The sequence below is a fragment of the Copadichromis virginalis genome, linkage group LG22 (assembly GCF_057382275.1).
Source record: "Copadichromis virginalis isolate Kocher_CV1m ecotype Utaka linkage group LG22, C_Virginalis_male_GT1.1, whole genome shotgun sequence".
NCBI lineage: Eukaryota > Metazoa > Chordata > Actinopteri > Cichliformes > Cichlidae > Copadichromis > Copadichromis virginalis.
In genome coordinates this window covers 25,823,226-25,847,203 of record NC_140638.1, presented here as the reverse complement: position 1 = coordinate 25,847,203, position 23,978 = coordinate 25,823,226, and the positions used below count along the sequence as shown (strand labels likewise).

The window sequence follows — 23,978 nt, the reverse complement described above, 5'->3', positions numbered from 1 at the left end:
GTGTACACACCTGCCTTGTCTAGTTTATTAGTGTGAGTGTGTGATAGTGTGTTGCACTTGTGTTTTGGTGTGTTTTCTTTCTTTAGTTGTGTGTGGCATCCCTGCCCCTCCACTGGTAAGCCTCAGCTCTGAATACCTTTTTAAGCATATTTGTATTTGAATATTTATGATTATGTGTTTATTCGGTGTTTTAAATAATTACCAATAAATTGTCAATTTGTTTATTATTGAACCTCGTCTCTGGATTGAGTATAGCGAACCTAAGTGCCTTTTTGGTGATTTAGTGTCATTTCCAGTATTCTCTGGGTGAAATTCCCAGGGTGGCGTTGTCGTTCTTTAAAACTGAAGAGTATTTACTTTATATCCCAACCTCGTCTCGCCACAGTAGCATAGACGAATCACTCACTCACCCCTCCCTCCTGGCTTACAGATTCTTCTTCTTCTTGGTTGGCAACCAGTGTTGCCAACTTAGCGACTTTGTCGCTATATTTAGCGAGTTTTCAGAGTGAAAGCGCGTATTGCTTTTACTCTCAACAAGCAGCAGGTGCTGTAACGCAGTCAGTTCTTCTTTTACTCTTTTACTCTGTGATGGCCAAACCTGTGGCTACACTCTAAAGTCGGTAACTTTTGTATTTTCATTCTTCATTTGAACATAGTAATATATTTTAGTTGCCAATAACTTTATTGATTGGTTTGGATACATTTGTTCTATTTGTAAGCGCGCACATTTAGTTTACTTATGTATTCATACTACTTCATTTCTTTGCTTTCTGACTAACTTTTGTCTTTTTATTTCTTACCTGCCATCATCCCTGGGAGTTGCTGGACAAAAGATGGTAGCCAGGGTTTGAAACCATTAAATATGAAGGAAGATAATTGGACCACACCACCACTTCCTGCTGAAGGGGGTAATGTGTGTTTTGTTTACTTTAAAAACAAAGTATTTGTATTTAATTAAATATTTGAGTTTAGGGTTTAATGGGGTTTTTGATTTTCTTCTTTGGTGTTTAGTTTATTAATACTGCATCGTTTGTGATTTATGATTGTGTTTGTTTGCTACCCCTCATGTGTCACAATGGTCTGATCAGCCATTATATATACCCTTGTATGTCATTTCATGTTAGGTCAATTATGTATGTTTGTAGCAGTCATTTGGTTTGTTAAGTTTGCAGTCGTTGCCTGAGTTCAGTTTTGTTTCTTTGACCTCTTTTATGAGCTCAACATTTATTACTCTTGTGAATATAATTTTTGGGGGTTAAATAAATGGAAACTATATTTTTCTAATAATTCCTGGGACGACTCCTGTTTTTCAACTCGGTCCATCACATACTCTTATGCTGTTTTGTGGATCACAAGGTTTAAAACTACTTATAAACACACACACACACAAAGTAACTCCACCAGAGTGCCTATTTCGGGTCACTTTTGCCGGTCCAAGCCCAGGTAAAGGAGCAGGGTTGGAATTGTGACATTAAAAAAAAAAAAACAATAATTGCTAAAAGAAATTTAATTTGTAGTTCTAAATAAACTCTAAATGCATTTAGGACATTTTTTACTCACTTTATGTCTCTTCCACGATGTTATTTCTCTCTCCAACAACATAGGTTACAATTAGATTAGCATGACCAATTATGCAAATTAGGCGATGACGTCATTTAGCAACTTCTAGCGACTTTTAGGACAACCAATAGCGATTTTCCTTACTGAGGAGTTGGCAACACTGTTGGCAACCAATGTTAAGGCGCATTACCGCCCCCTGGCTCACAGCTCAGTGCACATTTAGATGAGAAAATATATATTTGACACATTTAAGGAAAATATTAATAAAATAAAATAAAAAATAAATAAATGTTCCCTTTAGAATTTTTTTTGCTCTATAAAATAGTTGTTTTCTTTTACAATCATTCATCTTAGCAGTAGGATTTACATTAAAAGAGAAACAAACAAGTTTGAGTGAAAATATACATTTTTGCACTCTCTGGTTAACTGACTCAGTGACTCAAGAAATCTGATTCACTTTGGTGAGTGACTCATTAAAACTCGATTCAGTAAAAAGAATCGAATTTACCATCACTACCTAGCTAAGATGAGCACTCTGCTGTCAGGGAAACTTGTTTTGTAAAGTCCGTTTAGCTCTTTTAGACTCAGGGGGTGAACAGAATTTGATTGACAGCGGTCTGGTACGTCTTCTCGGTATTAAAATGCGACTTCTAGAGGTCCCTGTTTCGGTTTTTGCCCTCAATGGTCAGGCTTTGCCCTCAGTCACCCATGAAACGGAACCTGTCTCATCAATTCTCTCGGGCAATCATCGCAAATTTCTCAGTTTTTTTGTTTTCGCGTCCCCTGATTCCCCTGTAGTCTTGGGCTATCCTTGGTTCGAGCGCCACAATCCCCATATCAACTGGGCCACCCGTCGTATAGAGAGTTGGAGTAGCCACTGTTTGTCACACTGTCTGCGGTCTGCTTTACCTCCCTCTGCGGCCGGTGCTCCCGAATCGACACAAAAAGATTTGGACCTGTCGTCTGTGCTGGAGGTCTATCATGATCTGAGGTCAGTTTTCAAACGTCGCGCTCTGTCTCTGCCTCCCCACCGGCCATATGACTGTTCTATTGAATTGTTGCCTGGAGCTTTGCTGCCTACTAATCGGCTGTACAACCTCTTCAGGCCGGAGAGGGCTGCCATGGAAGCCTATATTACGGAGTCTCTGGAGGCAGGCTTGATTCGGCCGTTCTCTTCACCCGTGGCTGCAGGGTTCTTTTTTTGTAGGGAAAAAGGATGGATCTCTCAGACCTTATGTTGACTATTGTGGACTTATTTCCATCACTGTGAGGAATAAATATCCCCTTCCACTGCTTTCTTCCACCTTTGTTCCGTTACAGGAAGCGGTTGTCTTCACTAATTTGGACCTACGTAATGCGTATCACTTGGTATGCATACGTCAGTGGGATGAGTGGAAGACGTTCAACACTCCGCTGGGACATTATGAGTATATGGTAATGCCATTTGGACTGACTCTGATCAATGATGTGTTGCGGGACTTTTTGAACCATTTTGTCTTTGTCTATCTGGATGACATTCTCATTTTTTCCCGATCACTGGATGACCACGTACAGCAGGTGCGCTGTGTATTACAGTGGCTTCTGGAAAATAAACTGTTAGTGAAAGCTGAGAAATGTGTCTTCAAATGCGGGGTCAGTGTCCTTTTTGGGTTACGTACTGGAAAAGGGACAGCTCAGAGCCGACCCCTGTAAGCTTGAAGCCATTGTGAGTTGGCCGACCCCTTCCACACAATAGCAATTGCAGAGGTTTCTGGGATTCGCTAATTTTTATCGGCGGTTCATTAAGAATTTCAGTCGAGTTGTGCTTCCGCTTACTAGTTTGACATCTCCTGCTCGTGTTTTTCAGTGGACGGCGGAAGCCGAACGGGCTTTTTCACGGCTTAAGGAGCTGTTTTGCTCCGCTCCCGTCCTCGCCCACCCCGACGTGTTCAGACAGTTTGATGTTAAGGTTGATGCTTCCGATACCGGCGTAGGAGCCGTGCTGTCTCAGATTTCGCCGGACGATGGGCATCTCCACCTGGGCGCTTTTTTTTTGTTTTTTGTTTTTTTGCCTGTTCCGCTTGGATCTTTAGCCATCAGAATTGTTGTCTGAAGGCCAAGAAAGATGCCAATCGGCTTTACTTTACCAATTGGATCATCATGGCCTTGCCATATTGGTCCATTTGATTGACCTCATAATTATGTATGTCCGCGCGCATCCTGCATTGGCTGCACACTGTGCGCTTTGCCTGTCATCCCGGCATTTATCGTATGGTGTCTTTGTCGAAACGGTCCTTTTCGTGGCCTTCGTTGGAGAGGGATGCGCGCGAGTATGTTGTGGCTTGCGAAGTTTGTGCGCGTTCTAAAAGCCGTCACCAGGCGCCTTCTGGGCTTTTGCATCCCCTGCCCGTCCCCAGTCACCCGTGGTCGCACATCGCTGTGGACTTCGTCACAGGGCTGCCGCGTTCCTCTGGTCACTCGGTCGTCCTTACCATCGTGGATAGATTCTCCAAGGCTGCCCATTTTGTTCCCTTGCCTAAACTCCCTTCCGCCCTTGAGACTGCTCGCTTACTCGGTGTTCATGTTTTTCGGTTGCATGGGATTCCCCAGGACATTGTGTCTGACAGGGGACCTCAGTTTGTGTCACGTGTGTGGAAGGGGTTTTGTGCTGCCTTGGGGGTGGGGGCGAGCCTCTCCTCGGGCTATCACCCACAGTCTAATCGACAAACTTAAAGGACGAACCAACAACTGGAATCCGCGCTCCGTTGTGTGGTTTTGGCTAATCCTGCTTCCTGGAGCTCTCATCTCTCCTGGATAGAATATGCGCATAACTCTCTCACCTGTTCTGTCCCCAGTTTCTCTCCGTTTGAGGTTTGTTTGGGTTATCAGCACCCACTGTTTCCTTCTAAGGAGGCGGAGGTTGTGGTCCCAGTGGTGCAGGACCACCTGCGCCGCAGCAGGAGGATTTGGCGTCAGACCAAGGCGGTGTTGCTTTAGACTGTGACACGAGCTCACTGTACGGTGGATCGGAGGAGATCCCCTGCTCCTCTATAATCCATGGGACAGAAGGTGTGGCTGTCGTCTGCAACTGTTCCTTTGAAATGTATGTCTAGAAAGCTGGTGCCCCGTTTTCTGGGTCCTTTCACTATTCAATGCTTCATTAATCCTGTATGTGTCAGACTGCAACTGCCCGCTTCCATGAGGATTCATCCTACTTTCCATGTTTCCCAGCTCAAACCTGTTTCTCGCAGCCCGTTGTGCCCCCCTCCCCCGCCCGCCGGAGTAGTGGATGGCATTTCTATCTATTCAGTCCGGCAGCTACTGGACATGCGCCGCTGGGGCCAGGGCTTTCAGTTTTTGGTGGACTGGGAGGGGTACGGGCCTGAGGATCAGTACTAGATTCCGAGTTCGTTTATTGAGGACCCTGATCTCATTGCTGACTTTTACAAGAGACATCCTGGTAAGCCCTTCCGGGGGCCGCCCGTTGAGGGGGGGGGGACTATTAGGAGTTGGTAGGGTTTCTCTGGTGTGGTGTCATGGGTTTGCTTCCTTTTTCATCACAGGTAGGTGGGACGGTGTCTCACAGGATGCTGTCACACCGGTGGTACATCAGACATCATTTGATGGAGCGTTATTTAGGAGCAGCGCGACAGACATCTGGTGTCGGAGTATTGTTGCCTCCCTGAGTGGTAACGTGTTTGTTAATCTCTGCGGTGTGCACTACAGCCAACCCATGTTTTGGATTTTGTCTGCTTACCTGTTGTCCTGTATCCTTAGCCGGATCCATCACCCGCTTGCCTGTCAGCTGCTGGTAAAGCCGTATTTCCGGGATCACTTCAAACATCAATCGCATCTTTACCTTCGCATCCTGGAGATTCTCGCCCAAACCTGTACTGCCAGTGTGAGAAGTGAGCTCTCCAACTCTCCCCATGTTTATTGCCGCTTTTTACTGATTGTTTGGTATCTCCAAACCGTCCAAAGACATGCAGCTTGTGGGGATAGGTTAATTGGACAATCCAAATTGCCACTAGGTGTGAATGTGCGAGTGAATGTGAGTGTGAATGGTTGTCTGTCCCTATGTGTTAGCCCTGCGACAGACTGGCGACCTGTCCAGGGTGTACCCCGCCTTTCGCCCTATGACAGCTGGGATAGGCTCCAGCGCCCCCCGCGACCCTGAAAAGGATAAGCGGAAGCGAATGGATGGATGGCTGGATGTTTGGTATCTTCCCCTAAAATTTCGTTTTCCTTTTTCTCGTAGATCAACCCTGTGTGTGCCGATTATACCTTTCCCTCCGAGTGCGTGTCAGCCCCCTTTCCTGGTTTCCCTCCGTTTATTTATCACTGTACATAATCTCCCACCCTGTGTAAATAATCCAGACACTGTAAATAAAGAGCACTTTCTGCATTCCCTGCGTTTGTTCTGCCATAGAGTCCATTCGTTCAGCCTAACAGACAAGCCCTGGGAATCTTTAAGAGAGAATGTGCAACTAACTTTCTTATGTATGTCTAATTGTGTGAAGTTGACACATGGCAAGGGCCATTTTCTGGGGAGGCTTAAATTACAGGTGGAAAAAGGTAAAGTGATGGAAGAAGAAAATGAGATGCAGATGCAGACTGAGGCTATGAGAGAGGCGACAAGAGGATCAGTGAGGGGTGGAGACCACCTCCAGCTGACGACCCGCAGAGAGCTGTACCACTGGGCTTCCTAGAGAGCATCAACAGGAGATGGTGGACAACAGAATGGTTATCTGAAGGATAAGGGGAGCATGCCAAGCTCCAACCGAAAGCACAGAGGAAGTTCAGGGATGGCATCATGATTCTGTAAACAACACAGAAAACAGATGCTATGGCGGTGACAGGAACTGACTGACAGCAATTTCTCAAAGATTATCACCTAATGTTTTTTCGCTGTGCCATACAGAGGTTGACACTCTACAGAGGGTCTTCCTTTGTGTCATTGTTGTTGTCATTTGCATTATGAACACTTCTACAAGACTGCTGCTGAAATTTTGAGCCATGGACGTGGTCATGACTCAACAGGAGGGAGCAGCATAACAGCAGTAAAACAACTGGATCCAATTTCCTTTTAAAAATAACATTGCTGAAAGATCAACATGGATTCACCAGAGTCACTGCAAGAAGATCACGCACCTTGACGCTGAGCCCGAGTCCAACTACAAAGGGGGAAGAAAGCCTCTAGGACCTTCCATCTCAAACCCGGTGAAGAAACCAATGACTCCCTTACCTTTAGTCAGCAACAAGGATGACAGCGTGGCTGAAAGTATTCCTGTTCGTGACGACAGCTGAAGCACTATGGGACTCATGGCTATTCTACGAACTTTTGGTGGCAGATGATGAACACCACGGCGCACCTTAACAACAAGATGGACTGCTACGTATGTGCCCACATGCCACTATCCACTCACAGCTCTGGATTATGGCCGTATAACATTCTTGCTAACCGCATCCCAAGGTGGGGTGTGTAAGCTAATTGGTGAGACATGTTGCACATTCATTCCAGACGAATACTCCACTGGCAGCGACATCTATGAGGACCTACAGAACTTAACCGTGCTGCAAAGGCATGTGGCAGACCACACACCATGAGCCTCAACACAGGATTGGCTCGCATGGCTGACTTCTGGACCTTGGTAGCACATGCTACTGTAGATTGTGACCCCAGTATTTGTTGTTTTAGTTCTTATGTTTATTGCTGTGACCTGTATTCTCCCCTGCATAAAAAGCATGATACAAAGGATGGTGACTAATACCTTTATTTACTACACATTTGCCCAGGAGGACCCAAAGAAGGACATGGAAGATTGCATTTAAATGAAGTAAGCATTGAAAATGCACCTGAAAGTGATGCTGTACTGATAATTGAAAACACAAGCTTTTAAAATGTAAAACAGGAGGGAATAATGTTAGCAACCTACAACACATACATTAAACCTATTTAAAAAGCTACACATTGCCATTTAAAAAGCTAGAATGCTTTTGTTTGCTCCCGAACCCAACAACAAGATCATGTTGATCCAACACATCTCTTCCTTAGGCTGACTGAACTGTGGGAGCACACTGCCTCCGATCCAGAGCTACAGAAACTGAGCACTGTCACAATGAAGGCCTGGCCTTGCAGACAAACTCAGCTGCTCACAGAAATTCGTGAATACTACCCATATCAAATAAACTCCCCCTTGAAGATGACATTGTCAAGAAAGGCCTGAAGACAGTGATCCCAAAGTCTTTACAAAAGGATTAAATCACTGTCCTCCACAGAGGGCACCCAGACACAGAAGCTACTAAACGCAGGGCCCATGCTATCATGTTTTGGCCCACAATAACTGAAGATATAGGGCAAGAAACAATTGCGTGTCCGGTGTGCAACAGTACCAGGCCACATAAACAAAAAGAGCCACTCAAGCTCACACACTAGGTTCTCCAGCTGAAAGGCTCATGTCAAGGCAAACATGCACTATCATGCAACATCTGCTGGTTCCCAGGCCCAAAAGCAACACAGCTGTTAAGACAAGCCTAGTTCATAAGCGCCATGCACAAAAGAAATGCTATGACAACTCCAGCACACCACTCCGTCCCCTCGTGCTAAGTGAGGTTGTGAGGATGCAAACGCATCATGGACATGACTCCTTAGGGACTAATAAGAAATCCAGATCATACATTGTCCAGTCAGGAGGCGGAGAGTATAGGCGGAACCGCAGGCATGTCCTCCCAGTCCCTGAAGCACCACCACAACACAGAGATTCCCACGATGACTCTACCGTGGTCCAACCATCAACCGCCTGTTCCCCAGAGCACAAAGAAAACAAAATCCATGGAAACTACATGTAACGTGATGTTGACAAGGTCAAATGTTAAATGTTTACTATATTCTTACCAATGACAGTTCCAGGTTTGAAGTGAATGGTTAATGTCCAGGCTATAATGTTGTGGATTAGAATCTGTTGTTTATACAGTCTTAACCTAAAGAAAGGGGACATAGAACATCTGACTGGTATTGTTTAATAATGGGGGTTGAATAGGGTCCCGAAAAGCGCTATATAAATGCAATCCATTATTATTATTATTATTACCTGTTCAGAATAGTGCACTGCGCATGCATGCAGTAAGAAGACGCTGGAGTCAAGCTGCTTGCATGTAATGCCTGCTCAGTTACCCATTAAACAAAGCTTGCAAGGAATCACAAATCCAGCGTCTTTACTAAACATCAAACATTGTCCTTTGAGATTTTAACATAAGACTGAGGATGATATAAGACTAAAGATTTAAACAGTTTTAGATCCATTACACTCACTGAGCACTCTACAGCCTGGTAACACATAAACTTTAAATAAAAACTAGTGTAATTTGTTCTTTTCATGTAATAACATCGTTCACATTATGATCAACAGCTAGATTCACAGTTAAGTAAACCTAATGAGGGAGACCATCAGGACCAAGCTGGGTTTCCTGGGTCCAGAGGTTTGGAGAAACTTCCTCCCTTTCTTTTATCACAGCTGTCCTGTGCCAGATGTTCTGTTGACCCACTGAGAGAGGCATAATTTCAGAAACATCAGAAAGACTAAAGCTCATTGCATAGATCAATGATCTTCACCATTGATCTCTACAGCTCCCTCAGAGGGAAATCTTCAGAGCTTCACTGTTGGCTCGCTCCAGAAAATGGATAAACCAAGTTTCATGAACAAGCGTGATGGACACCTTTGCTTTGTGTAATGTTAGAAGTACTCAGATAATCTTCAGAGGCTCTGGACTTTTACATAAAAATATTATATTCAGTCCTGTAGAAAGTTATATATTTAAATATACATTATCCTGTCTGGTTACTCTGGAGCTGTACTTTTTCAGTTTTATGTCAGTAAAGAAGTTCAATCCGTACTTCAACTTTTACTGAAGCTTTATTTTAACACAAGTATCTGTACTTCTACTGAAGTAAATATTGCCTGTAAATTTGCCACCTGTGGTATTAATCTGAATAATACACTTCTGATTTAAGTCAAAATCAGAGCTGACTTTGGTTGCAGCTGATTAGCTCAGTGTCAGGGTTACTGGTTTTCTTCCCAGCTTGCATTTGTCCTACCTGCAGAGGGGGAGTTCCAGGACTGAAGTTAGGTAAATGGCTGTCAGCTCTCTGCAGAGAGATGCAGACCAGCAGCAGAAACACAGAGAATTCACTAAGCTTCATCTACAATTTCATCAGGTGATTAATAAATCTTGACAACCCACAAATGCCTTGTCTTCTTCTGTGAAAACAAAAGACTGAAGCAGACAATAACTGAAGAGAGATTCAGTAATCCTCTTAGCCTGCTTTAAGAGTCACATGACTAGAGGATGACATCACACTGACGCGCCAATCACTGATGGACATTTCACTGTTACTGCATCACAGTCACTGATGGACCTCTGACCCCCTTATTAATCAGTTGCCTACAGAACATCTGTTTAAATAAAGCTTTATTTTAGAAAGAGGCTTTATATGAGGCTCCTTTTTTCCAAGAAAGATGTACAGGTCTTTTTCTACACAGAACCATACACCTGTGTGTACCTAGGTGTATGTTTTCTTTCTTATTGGTGTTTATCTTTATTTGCTCTTTGCTTCACTGCATAATGAAAAGCAGTTTAATTAACTGCATTTTCATTACTTGCTGCAGCCCACTTCTGTTGCTGAAAAACAGTGTGTAAACTTATTTTAAACTAAAACATTTTTAGTCTTACTTAGACCTTTTCAAGAATCCAGGGTTGTAGTTTTTGTGTTGAGCAGGAGTTCCTATCGGCTGTAACAGTGAACTCGTATCAGCCCCTGAAGGAGTTTCAAATTATCTGACATAATAGATTTGGCCCACTGCTGTCTCAGGGAGTGAATGGTGAATGGTCACTGAAGGCAGCAGTGACTCTGCACACTTAGATCTATTTTGGACTCGGACCACTCCTACCGTCTGCTATGAAATTTATCTCAATGACTGGACTTCACTTCAGTTCTGCTCTTAAACCAAGAATGTTACAGGACTCAGAGCAGCTTTGAAGTTAATCTCCAAGAATGAAGGGACTAACTGTCCCACAAACTCAGAATACACCTAACATTTAGAAATTTCATGTACCATAATAATAATGTTGCAGTGTTCACACCTATTTACACACAAGGCAAAGTGTCATCAAGTATTTAAAACTATGATTTATTGGTGACACAGAGCAGACTGATCAGCTGAACACATACAGTCTTACAGATTTACACTGAATTATGTATTACATAGTATCAGTCAGAATGTTTTTATCATTGCACTCTGGCTTGTTCACTAATATATTTCTTATCAGGTTTATTGATTCCTCCTTAACTAAAACTTACTCTCTGCAGTAGGGGGTGGGGTCTTAAATAACTTTCAGCATTAGAGACAGGGGCGATTTTAGCCCATTTTTAGGGGTGCTTAAGCACCCCCAAAAGGAATCAAAGCACCCCCAAAGATTTCTTACTTTTTTTGACAATATTTGCTCTTTGTGTGACACATTACTAAAAATATAAAAAGCATACAGTACTGTACTTGTTTGAGACGTAACATTTTAACAACAAAAGTATAGATAACCCCCCCCTCCCAAAATGGTTTGTTCCAGCTCTCCCCTACTCTGGCTCTAGCGCCGTTGCTGCCAGAGATGGTGGCTGAGACGCAGCGGAGTGGAGGTTTAAGTGCCTGGCTTAAAACAGGACATATTAGCTGCATTTAACCTTCAGTTACTCTTTATATAGTTAGGTAGGAGTCAGACCATGTTTCTTTTTAGCTGAAAAGCATTACACCAGGTAACCTGCAGTGTTGAAAACGTGTTTTCCGACAATGTTAGCTACCCTACAATCCGTCCTGCTCTGTAGTAAAATCAGCGACATTTGACCGTCCTGTTGCTCCCATTGAAATGTATACAGCCTATTTAAAATCTAAAACTTAAAATTGTCCGCAGCCTACTTTTGGTTACCACTGTCCTGTTTGAAATGGATACTAACTAGCTAACTGACTGAATGCCCATTAACCTTATAAACTCCTGGTGTGTGTGTGTGTGTGTGTACAGAGAGACAGCCAGGTTCATAATGGATATAAGGAAGTTTTTCCAAAAAAAGGAGCCACATTCAGGTAAAAGTGTAAAATCAAATGATCCGTCATTCAAGAATAATGTTGGATCAGTGTTTCAATGTTTATATCTTTTATTAGATGTTCATGTGGTTATTTGCCTTTTTGTTGAAAGTAGACTGAGAGAAGACTTTTTGTTAGTGATCTTATTAGAAATTTTTTCATATTAATGTAATTTTTCATCTAATTGAATACAATCTATTTGTGTATGATTGTCAGTCCAAAGAGGGAGAGAGGAAAGAGGGAACATGAGGAGAAAGTACAAGGTCAGGAAGAACCAGGTAAGAAAACAGACAGGGAACAGTGACAGGCACAACAGAAACTGTTAAACTGACAAAGAGAAAAAACCTGATTTTACTCACACAATCTGGAAGTTGTGTCCTCCCTATATTAAAGCTGCTATACAGAATCTGCAAAACAAACTGGGTTGAAACATTTTTGACCCTCTTTAACAACATTCCAACATAACATTATCATTGATTGGGGAGATTAAAATTAATGATATATTTTTATGTGGTTCAGCCACAACTCTACTAAAACCTCAGCCGCAGTACATACATTACATTTGCACTCTATCAGAAAGTGCCAAACAGCCCTGGTGGAGTGAGGAGCTTTAAAGAGAAGCAGATGCTCTGTTTATATTCTAAAAATGTTTTAAGCTTGTTTCAAAGATTCTGTACAGCAGCTTTAAATGTTTTCCAAAAGCACACATACACTTAACTTATCAGTGTTTCTCAAACATTTTACAGTGTGTACCACCTGAGAAAAATGTCAAGCTCTCCTAAGTACCGCTATGAAAGCATGAAAGTCATAAATCTTACAACACAAAATTAGTATTATTAAATTAGTTTCTGCAATAAAGATTTTTTTCATACATTGTATACATTCTACCACAGGCAAAGTTGCCTCCATTTTTATAGTTTTTATTAATATTTTGTAATAATTTATTTGTAATAATTTATTCTGTTTTGGGAGTGTTTTTTATGTATTTGTATTATATTATACATACACATTAAAAATGAATATCTGTCCAAAAAATGCACTCAGTTTACTTTTTACTCACAATGAGCATCATTCATTATTCTCCCCCAGTAATTAAGGTTAGGATATGTATTTTTTTCTATCCCAATCCATTCTTCTTTTGCAGCATTTAAATAACCCTTATCAGATTTGATGGTTTTGTTACAGACTTTTCAAAAAAGTGTTTTGCTTTTCTTTCACAAATGTGGGGATTAAATTGTGTTAAAATGTACAAAACAGTGATGTCATGTTTTGTGATGAGGACCCAGGGACAGAGAGACTTGATGAATTTAAGAATCTTATGATTTAATAAAGAAATTTGCAGACTTGCACAGAGATGGTAAAATGATGATGACTGATAACGGAGACGAAGATAACAGACGATGAGGACAGGGAGGAACAGGGGTTTAAGTGCACCAAGGAGACAGTCAGAGAGAACTCGGGACAATATTTAAGGATGCAGGGACTGACAGAGACAGGTTTATCTTGCCTGGCTGGGCAGCTCTCTGGGTGCTCAGCACCCCCAAAGTTCTGATCCTAGAACCGCCCCTGATTAGAGATGAAAAAAAAAAAAAAAACACGACAAGAAACCCATTAATTGATCCATTAATTACTTGCACATGGTGTTACTATTGTGCTCTGGATCTTCTGGCTTCACAGAGTAACATGAGAAGAAAAGCAGTTCTCACACTCTGAAGGCCAATTCCATCTTCTCCATCACTTCCTCTTTAAAGCTACTCTACCCACCAAGCACCATCCACCATCAAATCAGGAGACTGGTGATTATTATATGAGGTAGTGAAAGTTTGTTTAATTAATGTTGAGGCTACAGATGAATCTTTTCTATTCTGTGTGGATTCGCATGTTAACCCTCAGGTCAGACTTAGAGCTGAATGTTTTTCCACATTCTGAGCAGCCAAAGGATTTCTACCATGTGTGAATCCTCAGGAGTTGTTTCAAATTTCCAAAGAGGCCAAATGTCTTGCCACACAGGGCAACTGAGTGGTTTCTCTCCTGTGTAGCTTTTTTTGTAGTGATGGGTCGGTCGCAAACGAAATGGCTCTTAGAGCTGACTCTTTGAAGTGAACGATGCAAGCCGTGGGTTTTTTTTTTTCTTTCTCTTACCCTCTCTCTCACTTTTTTTCGCTTCACGCTGCACGTCACTCTTGTGTTTCTGCTGAGCAGAGACGGGAGGGGCGCAAACATAGCTGGACTGGCCATTGGGCATACCGGGCATTTGCCCGGTGGGCCGATGGTAATTTTTCGTTTTAAATGGGCCGATGTTTTGTTGTTGTTGTCTTTTTTTTCCGTAACCGTGTAAACAGTGAAAGGTGGCGGATTGGACAGATGCTGGCAAACGTGTAAAAATAACTCAATTGTTTGGTAGTGGCTATGGTGGAGCTTTCACAGATTCAGTAAAATTAGCAAGTGGTGGAGGCCAGCAGGTGGATGGGGGAAAGGGGAGGCGGAGGAGGAGAGACCCAAGGCGGCCGCCGGTCCGACTGTCAGGTGAAATGAGCTTCAGGTAAGAAGTTATGACCTGCAGTCTATCTGGGTCAGATATAAACCAAGTTTAGGTGGAGTTTATTTTCGTTGTGCTAACTTTTTACAGTCAGTTACAATAACTCGTACTGCGTACTAGCTAGCATGATGGAGTTTCGATACAGTTGGGCGGGTGCTATGATGTTACTGGTGAACTTTATTTTATTCATAAGGTTAGTTAGTTGAGTTGCCTATACCTCTGGTATTCAGAGTTAATATTACGTGTTTTGTATTGAGCTGAAAATAAACGCGATTTGTTCTGTACTTCAGCTACAATAAAAAAAAAGACAAAAAGCTGGATTTATTCTGTCTTTATGCTGTCAGCTGCCTCTTCTCTCATTCTCCCCCCTCCCTCTCCTGCTGCTACTTCAATCATGAAACTGATCAATGATCAGCGTTTCTGCCGCAAGTTCCGTCTCTCTTGCTTGTTTATCTCCCGCTTTGTGCCAGAAAGAGGAAACTAGCGGAGGTCGCGTTAAACAGCAGAAGCACCTTTAAACTGACAGCTGGTAACTGTGCAATGGCGGGTCTAGCAAAGTTTTGTCAGGGGGGCCAGGTAGGGCATTAACAGGGAGAGGGGGGCACAAAGAAATACTTTTCTTTCTTATTCTCATTTAAAATTTCAAGCTTTTAACAAATAATTATCCGAATCTTACAACCAAAGTTTTCATCTGATGTCAAATTTATAGAAATTCATTATTGTACATAGTAAGTTTTTTTCAGGGTCCCAACATAATTACTTCAGAAGAAAGTACTGTACATGATGCCAGTATTTTCCCACATTTTCTAGATACTGTACTAGTACTTTGTGTAAAATGCCATCAAAAGTCAGTTAAGTTTTATTCTTTCTCAAACTGTCTTTCTGTCTCCATTCACTTTTTAAAGGTTGCCATGTTAGAAAAAATATTTTGCCCTGCCATGCTGTTTATTGATATGGTAAATAAATAGTTTATGAAAATATCACTAAATCTGTCAATTATTATTTTTAATATTCAGTAATGGTCATGTCTTACATCTAGTCTTTTCTGTCTTAATGTCAGGTTTCCACCATATGTTGTAGATAGTTCAAGAAGTTAACTCAACCAAGCAGTCTTTGGGTTTCGGCTAAGTACTGTTTAGAATACCAGAATGGGGAGGATGGTGTAGGTTTAAGTTTATTAGATTGATACATACAGTGGGGCAAAAAAGTATTTAGTCAGCCACCGATTGTGCAAGTTCCCCCACCTAAAATGATGACAGAGGTCAGTAATTTGCACCAGAGGTACACTTCAACTGTGAGAGACAGAATGTGAAAAAAAAATCCATGAATCCACATGGTAGGATTTGTAAAGAATTTATTCGTAAATCAGGGTGGAAAATAAATATTTTGTCACCTCAAACAAGGAAAATCTCTGGCTCTCACAGACCTGTAACGTCTTCTGTAAGAAGCTTTTCTGTCCCCCACTCGTTACCTGTATGAATGGCACCTGTTTGAACTCATCATCTGTATAAAAGACACCTGTCCACAGCCTCAAACAGTCAGACTCCAAACTCCGCCATGGCCAAGACCAAAGAGCTTTCGAAGGACACCAGGAAAAGTATTGTAGACCTGCACCAGACTGGGAAGAGTGAATCTACAATAGGCAAGCAGCTTGGTGTGAAAAAATCAACTGTGGGAGCAATCATCAGAAAATGGAAGACATACAAGACCACTGATAATCTCCCTCGATCTGGGGCTCCACGCAAGATCTCATCCCGTGGGGTCAAAATGATCATGAGAACGGTGAGCAAAGATCCCAGAACCACACGGGGGGACCTGGTGAATGACCTGCAGAGAGCTGGGACCAAAGTAACAAAGGTCACCATCAGTAACACACTACAACGGCAGGGAATCAAATCCCGCAGTGCCAGACGTGTTCCGCTGCTGAAGCCAGTGCATGTCCAGGCCCGTCTGAAGTTTGCCAGAGAGCACATGGATGATACAGCAGAGGATTGGGAGAATGTCATGTGGTCAGATGAAACCAAAGTAGAACTTTTTGGTATAAACTCAACTCGTCGTGTTTGGAGGAAGAAGAATACTGAGTTGCATCCCAAGAACACCATACCTACTGTGACGCATGGGGGTGGAAACATCATGCTATGGGGCTGTTTTTCTGCCAAGGGGACAGGACGACTGATCCGTGTTAAGGACAGAATGAATGGGGCCATGTATCGTGAGATTTTGAGCCAAAACCTCCTTCCATCAGTGAGAACTTTGAAGATGAAACGAGGCTGGGTCTTCCAACATGACAATGATCCAAAACACACCGCCCGGGCAACAAAGGAGTGGCTCCGTAAGAAGCATTTGAAAGTCCTGGAGTGGCCTAGCCAGTCTCCAGACCTCAACCCCATAGAAAATCTGTGGCGGGAGTTGAAAGTCCGTGTTGCTCGGCGACAGCCCCAAAACATCACTGCTCTCGAGAAGATCTGCATGGAGGAATGGGCCAAAATACCAGCTTCTGTGTGTGCAAACCTGGTAAAGACCTACAGTAAACGTTTGACCTCTGTTATTGCCAACAAAGTTTATGTTATAAAGTATTGAGTTGTATTTTTGTTATTGACCAAATACTTATTTTCCACCCTGATTTACAAATAAATTCTTTACAAATCCTACCATGTGGATTCATGGATTTTTTTTTCACATTCTGTCTCTCACAGTTGAAGTGTACCTCTGGTGCAAATTACTGACCTCTGTCATCATTTTAGGTGGGGGAACTTGCACAATCGGTGGCTGACTAAATACTTTTTTGCCCCACTGTATGTACCAACAAGACAGTGTACATCACTGTCACAACAACGTTTGTTTTCATTCAAAGGCTTTATGGTTTTTCCTGTAATACCTGGTGGGCTGGTCTCTAGTCAAAATGCCCGGGCTGATTTTTTGTCCCAGTCCAGCCCTGCGCTTAGGCACCGTGTTTCCTGCCAGGTAAGCGACGCTCAGCAACGTGGTGACGTCATTCGGGGCGACTGGAATCGATAAGGGAATCGTTTGCAAAAATGGCAAACAATTCCAAGGAATTGAAACAGTGGGAACCGGTTCTCAACAGGAACCGGGTTTCGATACCCATCCCTATTAGTGACCAGTGTTGGTCAAGTTACAGGTGAAAAAAGTAATCAGTAATTAATTACTGATTACTTCCCCAAAAAAGTAATCCCGTTACTTTACTGATTACTTATTTTCAAAAGTAATTAATTGCTTAGTTACTTAGTTACTTTTTAAAAACACGATTTACAACCTGAATAGGTGATAAAGTGATAGATCTTTCAGCCCAATTCTACTTTTTCTACATAATCCATCATACAAAATGTAATCAAATGGAAAAGTTCCTTTTTAAAACTTGTTTTATTAGTTTTAATCTTTTAACTTTATGCATTGAGCAAAAAATGTAATTATATGCAACATTCTCTGACTGGAAGAAATTTGTTTAATATTCAAACCTATTTTCTGCACATTCCAGCACATAAAATAAATATATATATATATATATATATATATATATATTTGTGTTTACACTCACTCTTTGAGATGCAAGTAAAGCACAGCAGAAAATAAATAAAGTCAAAGACTCAGCGGTCCTGTTGCTCTATTTTCACCTGTAAAGCAGGAGTAGGGCAGGTGGAGGTTTACCCTGGTGCAGGTGTGCCGCAGCGGTCAGTGGAAGAATCCGCGAGTTTCTCTGTGAGTTTCCCATTACGTGGTAGCGCACTCAGTGCTTGCTTGGAAGTTTAGGAGTTTTTTTGCTGTAAAAAGAAGTTTTCTTCCCACGCACAACGGATGCTAATGTTTTTGTCACTTTTTATGGAATCAAACTCAAAGTAAGGTCAGTACTTCCACGCTTTAAACGCTGCACGCTCACATTCTCTCCCGCACTCGATATATTATCCATTGTTGCTCTGCACACAGCTGTTGTCACAAACGTCGCACTTGCTTACGTCACTGTCATGAGACATTCTCGCAAAAAATCACGGTTTTAGTAACGCAGCGTTCCTACGGGAAAGTAACGGTAATCTAATTACCGTTTTTGCAATAGTAATCCCTTACTTTACTCGTTACCTGAAAAAAGTAATCGGATTACAGAAACTGAGAAAACCACTGATAAAGGTATCAGTTTAAAAGGTATACATTGCCCCGTCCTTCAGTTATCGCATAAGAACATTTTCAGAAAACTTGACCTCTGACTTTTACCTTGAGGTTGAGAAAAATCATAATTACTTCTTTCTTGAGTTATCACATTCACAAGATTTACAGAAACCTAAAAAGTGCTTCAGTAAATATATTGTTATTGTGCAGGAGCATCACAAGCATTTAAGTTTTTGAGAAAAACATGTCAAATTGTGAATGTGAGTATGAGCACACAGAAAGGAGATGATAGTGGACATGAACAAGAAGAAGAGGCCTCGCCAGCCGCTGTTTATCCAGGAGAATGAAGTGGAGAGGGTGAGCAGCTTTTGGCACCTCAGCTTTCACATCAGTGAGGACCTCACTTGGACACTGAACACCACACAGCTGGTCAAGAAGGCTCAGCAGCGGCTGTATTTCCTGAGGAGGCTGAGGAAATTTGGTATGTTGGCCAAGATCCTCAGCAGCTTCTACAGCTGCACTGTGGAGAGCACATTGACCAGCCGCATCACTGCATGGTATGGCAGAACTACTGCTATGGATCGCAAACGCCTGCAGAGAGTGATAACAACTGCGGAGAAGATCATCAGGACTCTGCTGCCCTCTCTGCAGAGCATCTACCATCGCAGAGTCCAGAGGACACCTGCCTCCACCCACAAAGACCCCACACACCCTCAACACGAACTGTTCACACTTCTGCCCTCGAGACGAAGGTTTAGAAGTGTGAAATCCAGAATGTCCCGACTCAACAACTCCTTCAGCCCCACTGCTATCAGACTCCTGAACAGCTGACGTAACTCAACTGCAATTTGCACAACAGGGGACGTTGCACACTAAGTTCATTTTGCACATTAAGCTCCTTTGTACATCCATCTACATTGACATCTGCATACCTCACTTGTCTACACTTATTTTTGTACTTGTGTTTTTATCTTTCGTTATTTTTATCCTTATTTTTATCTTTATTTATCTTCATATTTTTTCTTATTTTTATACTTATTTTTATCTTGTTCCTTTAACCCTTACCCTAACTTGGCATTTGCGTATGGACAGGAAAGGAAGAATTTCATTGCACAGAGAAATGCTATTTCTTCTGTATACATGACAATAAACACTCTGAATCTTGAATCTTTGAACAACTCGCTCGAGGAAATGACACACAGTCAGGATTTCTTTGATTCTTTATTTAACGTGAAACATTGCCAGCTTGGGGAAAAAACACAGGTGATCCTGAGATTTAAGGAACAAACAGCAGCTTTAGATAAGACTTTCTGGTAGCTGAGATCAGCACCGTGTTAAGGACAAACACTTTGACCAGACTTTTGTGCGTGTACATTTTTATCCACAAAGTTCTTAAAAGGGTGCAAAACCCATCAGAGTATGGATGACATGTAACAGTAAAAGACACTGAATTTTAGGTTAGATTTAAGATTTCCAACAAAGACATAACACAGCCACAAAAATAAAAGGGTTAAAGTATTTAACAAAAAAATCGAAATGATCTTTAAAAACAGCTGTTTGTATCAAGTTATGTCACATTTTCTCAAATAAAATTAATATAATAAAGTAAAATAGACATTAATTCAAATAAAAAATTAAGTATAAAATATAAGAAAATGTTTGGTTTGTAGTGCCACCTTTTGTGTAGGAACACATGAGTAAAAATGTCATTGATCCAGCGTTGATGAGTCATATCAAGAAGTCAAAGCCTTTATGCCTTAGACTTTATGGACGCAGCTTTTTGTCGTTAATTTCTGAACTCTTGTGCTGCTTTTCCCTAACTCAGTAAGCCGTTGTAGAAATGACAAAATAAAGTAAATAGTGCACAGCGTGCGGTTGCTTTTTGTTACCCACTGATCACCGGTTACAAGTTGACTTCTTAAATTAATCTGTTTTTATTATTATATCAAACGTCATGTATCTGTTTTTGTCTCATCTCTCGTGCAAATTTCAGACAGGTGCTTTAAAAGCTTCACCTCAATGCCGTGACCCGGATTCGAACCGGGGTTGCTGCGGCCACAACGCAGAGCACTAACCACTATACGATCACGGCTGGTCAGCTGCAGACTGAAAGTCCATGTAGTCAGTCACCTCCAATCCACAGGAGTCCATTTTAAACCCACTAAGCAGGACTGTACATTTTAAGTTTGACACTTTTAGGTCGTATCAACATTAGAACTACAAACATTTCGTGCTTTTCACTGCCAGTTACAGTCTGGATCTTGCTTTTTTTTTCTTATTTCACCGTAAAAACTGGAATCTGCGTGTAACAGCTGACCTGCACGATGTGCAGAAGAGCACCAAAATGTATTTACGGTCAGACCACGCGAGGTCCCTGTGTTAATGCAGATACTGTTACTGTGCCACGTGCGTAAATGTGCGCACCGTAGACACAGAGTTTGAGATCGATATGAAGGAAAAAACACAATAAAGATTGCAGATGATCATTTTCTGACCAGCCGTGATCGTATAGTGGTTAGTACTCTGCGTTGTGGCCGCAGCAACCCCGGTTCGAATCTGGGTCACGGCAGAGTGGATATGATTTCATTTTGGGGAGCTTCACACTTTAAGTGGTGACTAGTTGTTTGTGTGCGTTTCCATTTTTTGTCTTTTGTTCTCTTCTCACTCTACGTCCTGAGTACTGAGTCAGGATGTAGAGTGAGCACTCAGTACAGGTGTTTTGAGGCAACGAGTTTCCAAACATTTTTTAAGTTCTGGGAACTGATTAGACAAACCGTGGGTAACACAGGAAGTCAAAGCTGTCCTCAATATGAAGAAGAAGGCTTTCAGGAGCAAGTGAAGGAGGAGATGAAAGCAGCACAGCGGGAGGTGAAACGCTGCCTGAGGGAAGCAAAGGACACCTACAGGAGGAAGGTGGAGCAGAAGTTGGAGAGGAACAATATGAGGGAGGTCTGGAATGGTGTGAAAACCATCACAGGCCACAACACCAAGAAAAGCACAGTGGGGGGGACTGTGGAGAAGGCAAACGAACTCAACAACTTCTTCAACAGGTTTGACCAGCCCACAACCCCCCCACCCTCACCCTCACCTTTACTACAGAGTCCTCTCCCCACTCTCCTACCTCCCTCGCTTCCCCCCCTTCCTGACACCATGACACCCCCCTCCTCCAATCCCTCTCTCAGCAGCAAGACATCTCCCCCCCTCCCCTCCTCCCAAACATCTCCCAGTGTCACAGTGGATCAGGTCAGGAGACAACTGAGGAAGCTTCGCCCCAGGAAGGCAGCAGGCCCAGACAAGGTGTGTCCTAGGATGCTAAAGGCGTGTGCTGCTGAACTTGGGGAGCCTCTACAACGAGTCTTCAATCTCAGTCTGCGACTGGGGAGAGTGCCCGCCCTATGGAAGACATCCTGCATCGTCCCGGTCCCCAAAAGGAACCGGCCCAATGAGCTGAATGACTTCCGACCGGTGGCACTGACGTCACATCTTATGAAGACTCTAGAGCGGCTCTTCCTCAACCTCCTCCGACCACAGGTGCAACATGCCCAGGACCCACTACAGTTTGCATACAAGGCGGGTGTCGGAGTGGAGGATGCCATCCTGTACCTCCTACACAGAGCCCACTCACACCTGGATGGGGGAAAAGGCACGGTCAGGATCCTGTTTCTTGACTTTTCCAGTGCCTTTAATACCATCCGGCCCTGTATGCTTCAGGAAAAACTGAACAGGATGGAGGTGGACCCCTGCCTGGTGGCTTGGATATCCGACTACCCAGTGTTGGGGAGTAACGGAATACATGTACCGCCGTTACGTATTTAAAATACAAAATATGAGTAACTGTATTCCGTTACAGTTACCGTTTAAAAGGGTGGTATTCAGAATACAGTTACTTTGTTGAAATAAATGGATTACACTGCGGTACTTTCCTGTTTCATTTTGTCGCGGGTCAGGACTGTTTGGGTTTTGTTTGACAGCTACGTTCTGTTGTTCCAGGCGGCAGCGTTACGGTTGCCATGGTTACAGGGCGACGCTCTCTCTCTCTCTGCGACTGTGTGTTTCCTGGGTGAGAGAGCGCCTTTTCGTTGTTGTGCTAAGCTAACAGGCAGAATGCTACAAGCATAGCTCTAAAGAATGTAGCATCATGGGCAGTGTAGTCCATGTTGCAGGGAGAATGGACTGCCATACACATTATGGGTCTGTGAGCGCGAGGAGGGAGAAAAAGGGGAATGGAAAGGTACGAGTTGTCATCGAGGAAAAACGGGAGCTGGAAGCATGTAAATATAATAATAACCACTGCAGCCAAGAAGAGTGCCTGACGAGCCCAGTTGTAAGTAAGCTATTAAGACTCGACTGTACACTGTGTTCGTGTTTTCCTCCGAAAACAATAAGTTCCGTTGGAGCAGCCTTTCAACGCCTCTCTCTGTCTCTCGCAAGAAAAGTTGACCCACACAACAAAGTAAAGCTAGTTTTCGGCTACCAGCCGACAGGGACCCCGCCATATTAGTCAGAGGTCCCTTTACTACAGTTCGGAGTCGCGGACCTTCAGTAATAGTAATAAATCACACAGCAATAGTACATTCACGTTGTTGTAAAAAGCATGATAATATATTAAGTAATCCAAAGTATTCAGAATACGTTACTGTCATTGAGTAACGTAACGGAATACGTTACAGAATACATTTTGGGGCATGTATTCTGTATTCTGTAATGGAATACATTTTAAAAGTAACCTTCCCAACACTGCGACTACCTCACCGACAGACCACAGTACGTCAGGCTGAAGGACATCACGTCTGACACTGTGGTCAGCAGCACAGGAGCACCACAGGGAACTGTGCTGTCCCCTCTTCTCTTCACCCTGTACACCTCTGACTTCTGCTACAACTCTGAATTATGCCATATTCAGAAGTTTGCAGATGACACGGCCATCATGGGGTGTATCTGGGATGATCAGGAAGAGGAGTACAGAAGTCTGGTGAGGAACTTTGTCGCATGGAGTCACACAAACCACCTGCAACTCAACACCTCAAAGACTAAGGAACTGGTTGTGGACTTCGGGAGGTCCAGAGAAGGTCCACTGCCGGTTCAGGTAGAGGGGGAGGAGGTGGAGGTGGTCAACAAGTACAAGTACCTCGGGCTGTGGGTGGACAATAAACTGGACTGGTCATGCAACACAGAGCACCTGTATAAAAAAGCCCAAAGCCGACTGTACTTCCTCAGGAGGCTGAGGTCTTTTAACATCTGCAGGAAGCTCCTGAGGATGTTTTACCAGTCGGTGGTTGCTGGAGTACTTTTCTATGCTGTGGTGTGCTGGGGGAGCAGCACAGCAAAGAAGAACTCATGCAGGCTGGAGAAACTGATCAGGAAGGCTGGCTCTATGGTCGGCATGAAGCTGGACACTCTGGTGACAGTGGCAGAGAAAAGGACATTAAAGAAACTGCTGGGCATCCTCTGCACACGGCCATTAACAACCAGAAGAGTCTGTTCAGTGACAGGTTGCTTCTCCCCAAGACAAGAACTAACAGACTTAAAAACTCCTTTGTCCCACACGCCATCAGACTGTTTAACTCCTCTCTGGAGGGGAGAGGGAGGGGAAACAGGAGGACAAAGGAGGGGGGAACAACTAAGCTGTAGTGCCTCTTCACCTCACTGTG

At 43.0% G+C, this 23,978-nt stretch overlaps 1 protein-coding gene and 1 non-coding gene across 2 annotated transcripts in view; one reads left to right on the top strand and one right to left on the bottom strand.

Annotated features, from left to right (window-relative positions):
* The first annotated feature begins 11,195 nt into the window (after positions 1-11,195).
* Positions 11,196-23,978, top strand: part of LOC146683473 (ubiquitin carboxyl-terminal hydrolase 37-like) — a 47,154-nt gene continuing 34,371 nt past the window's right edge. The window contains exons 1-3 of the mRNA XM_085445709.1: positions 11,196-11,344; positions 11,608-11,669; positions 11,886-11,947. The gene's annotated coding sequence lies outside the window, so the exon portion shown is untranslated. The remainder of the gene's footprint in view (positions 11,345-11,607; positions 11,670-11,885; positions 11,948-23,978) is intronic.
* Positions 20,348-20,419, bottom strand: trnah-gug (transfer RNA histidin (anticodon GUG)). The gene has a single exon. It is a non-coding gene; the product is annotated as a tRNA-His (tRNA).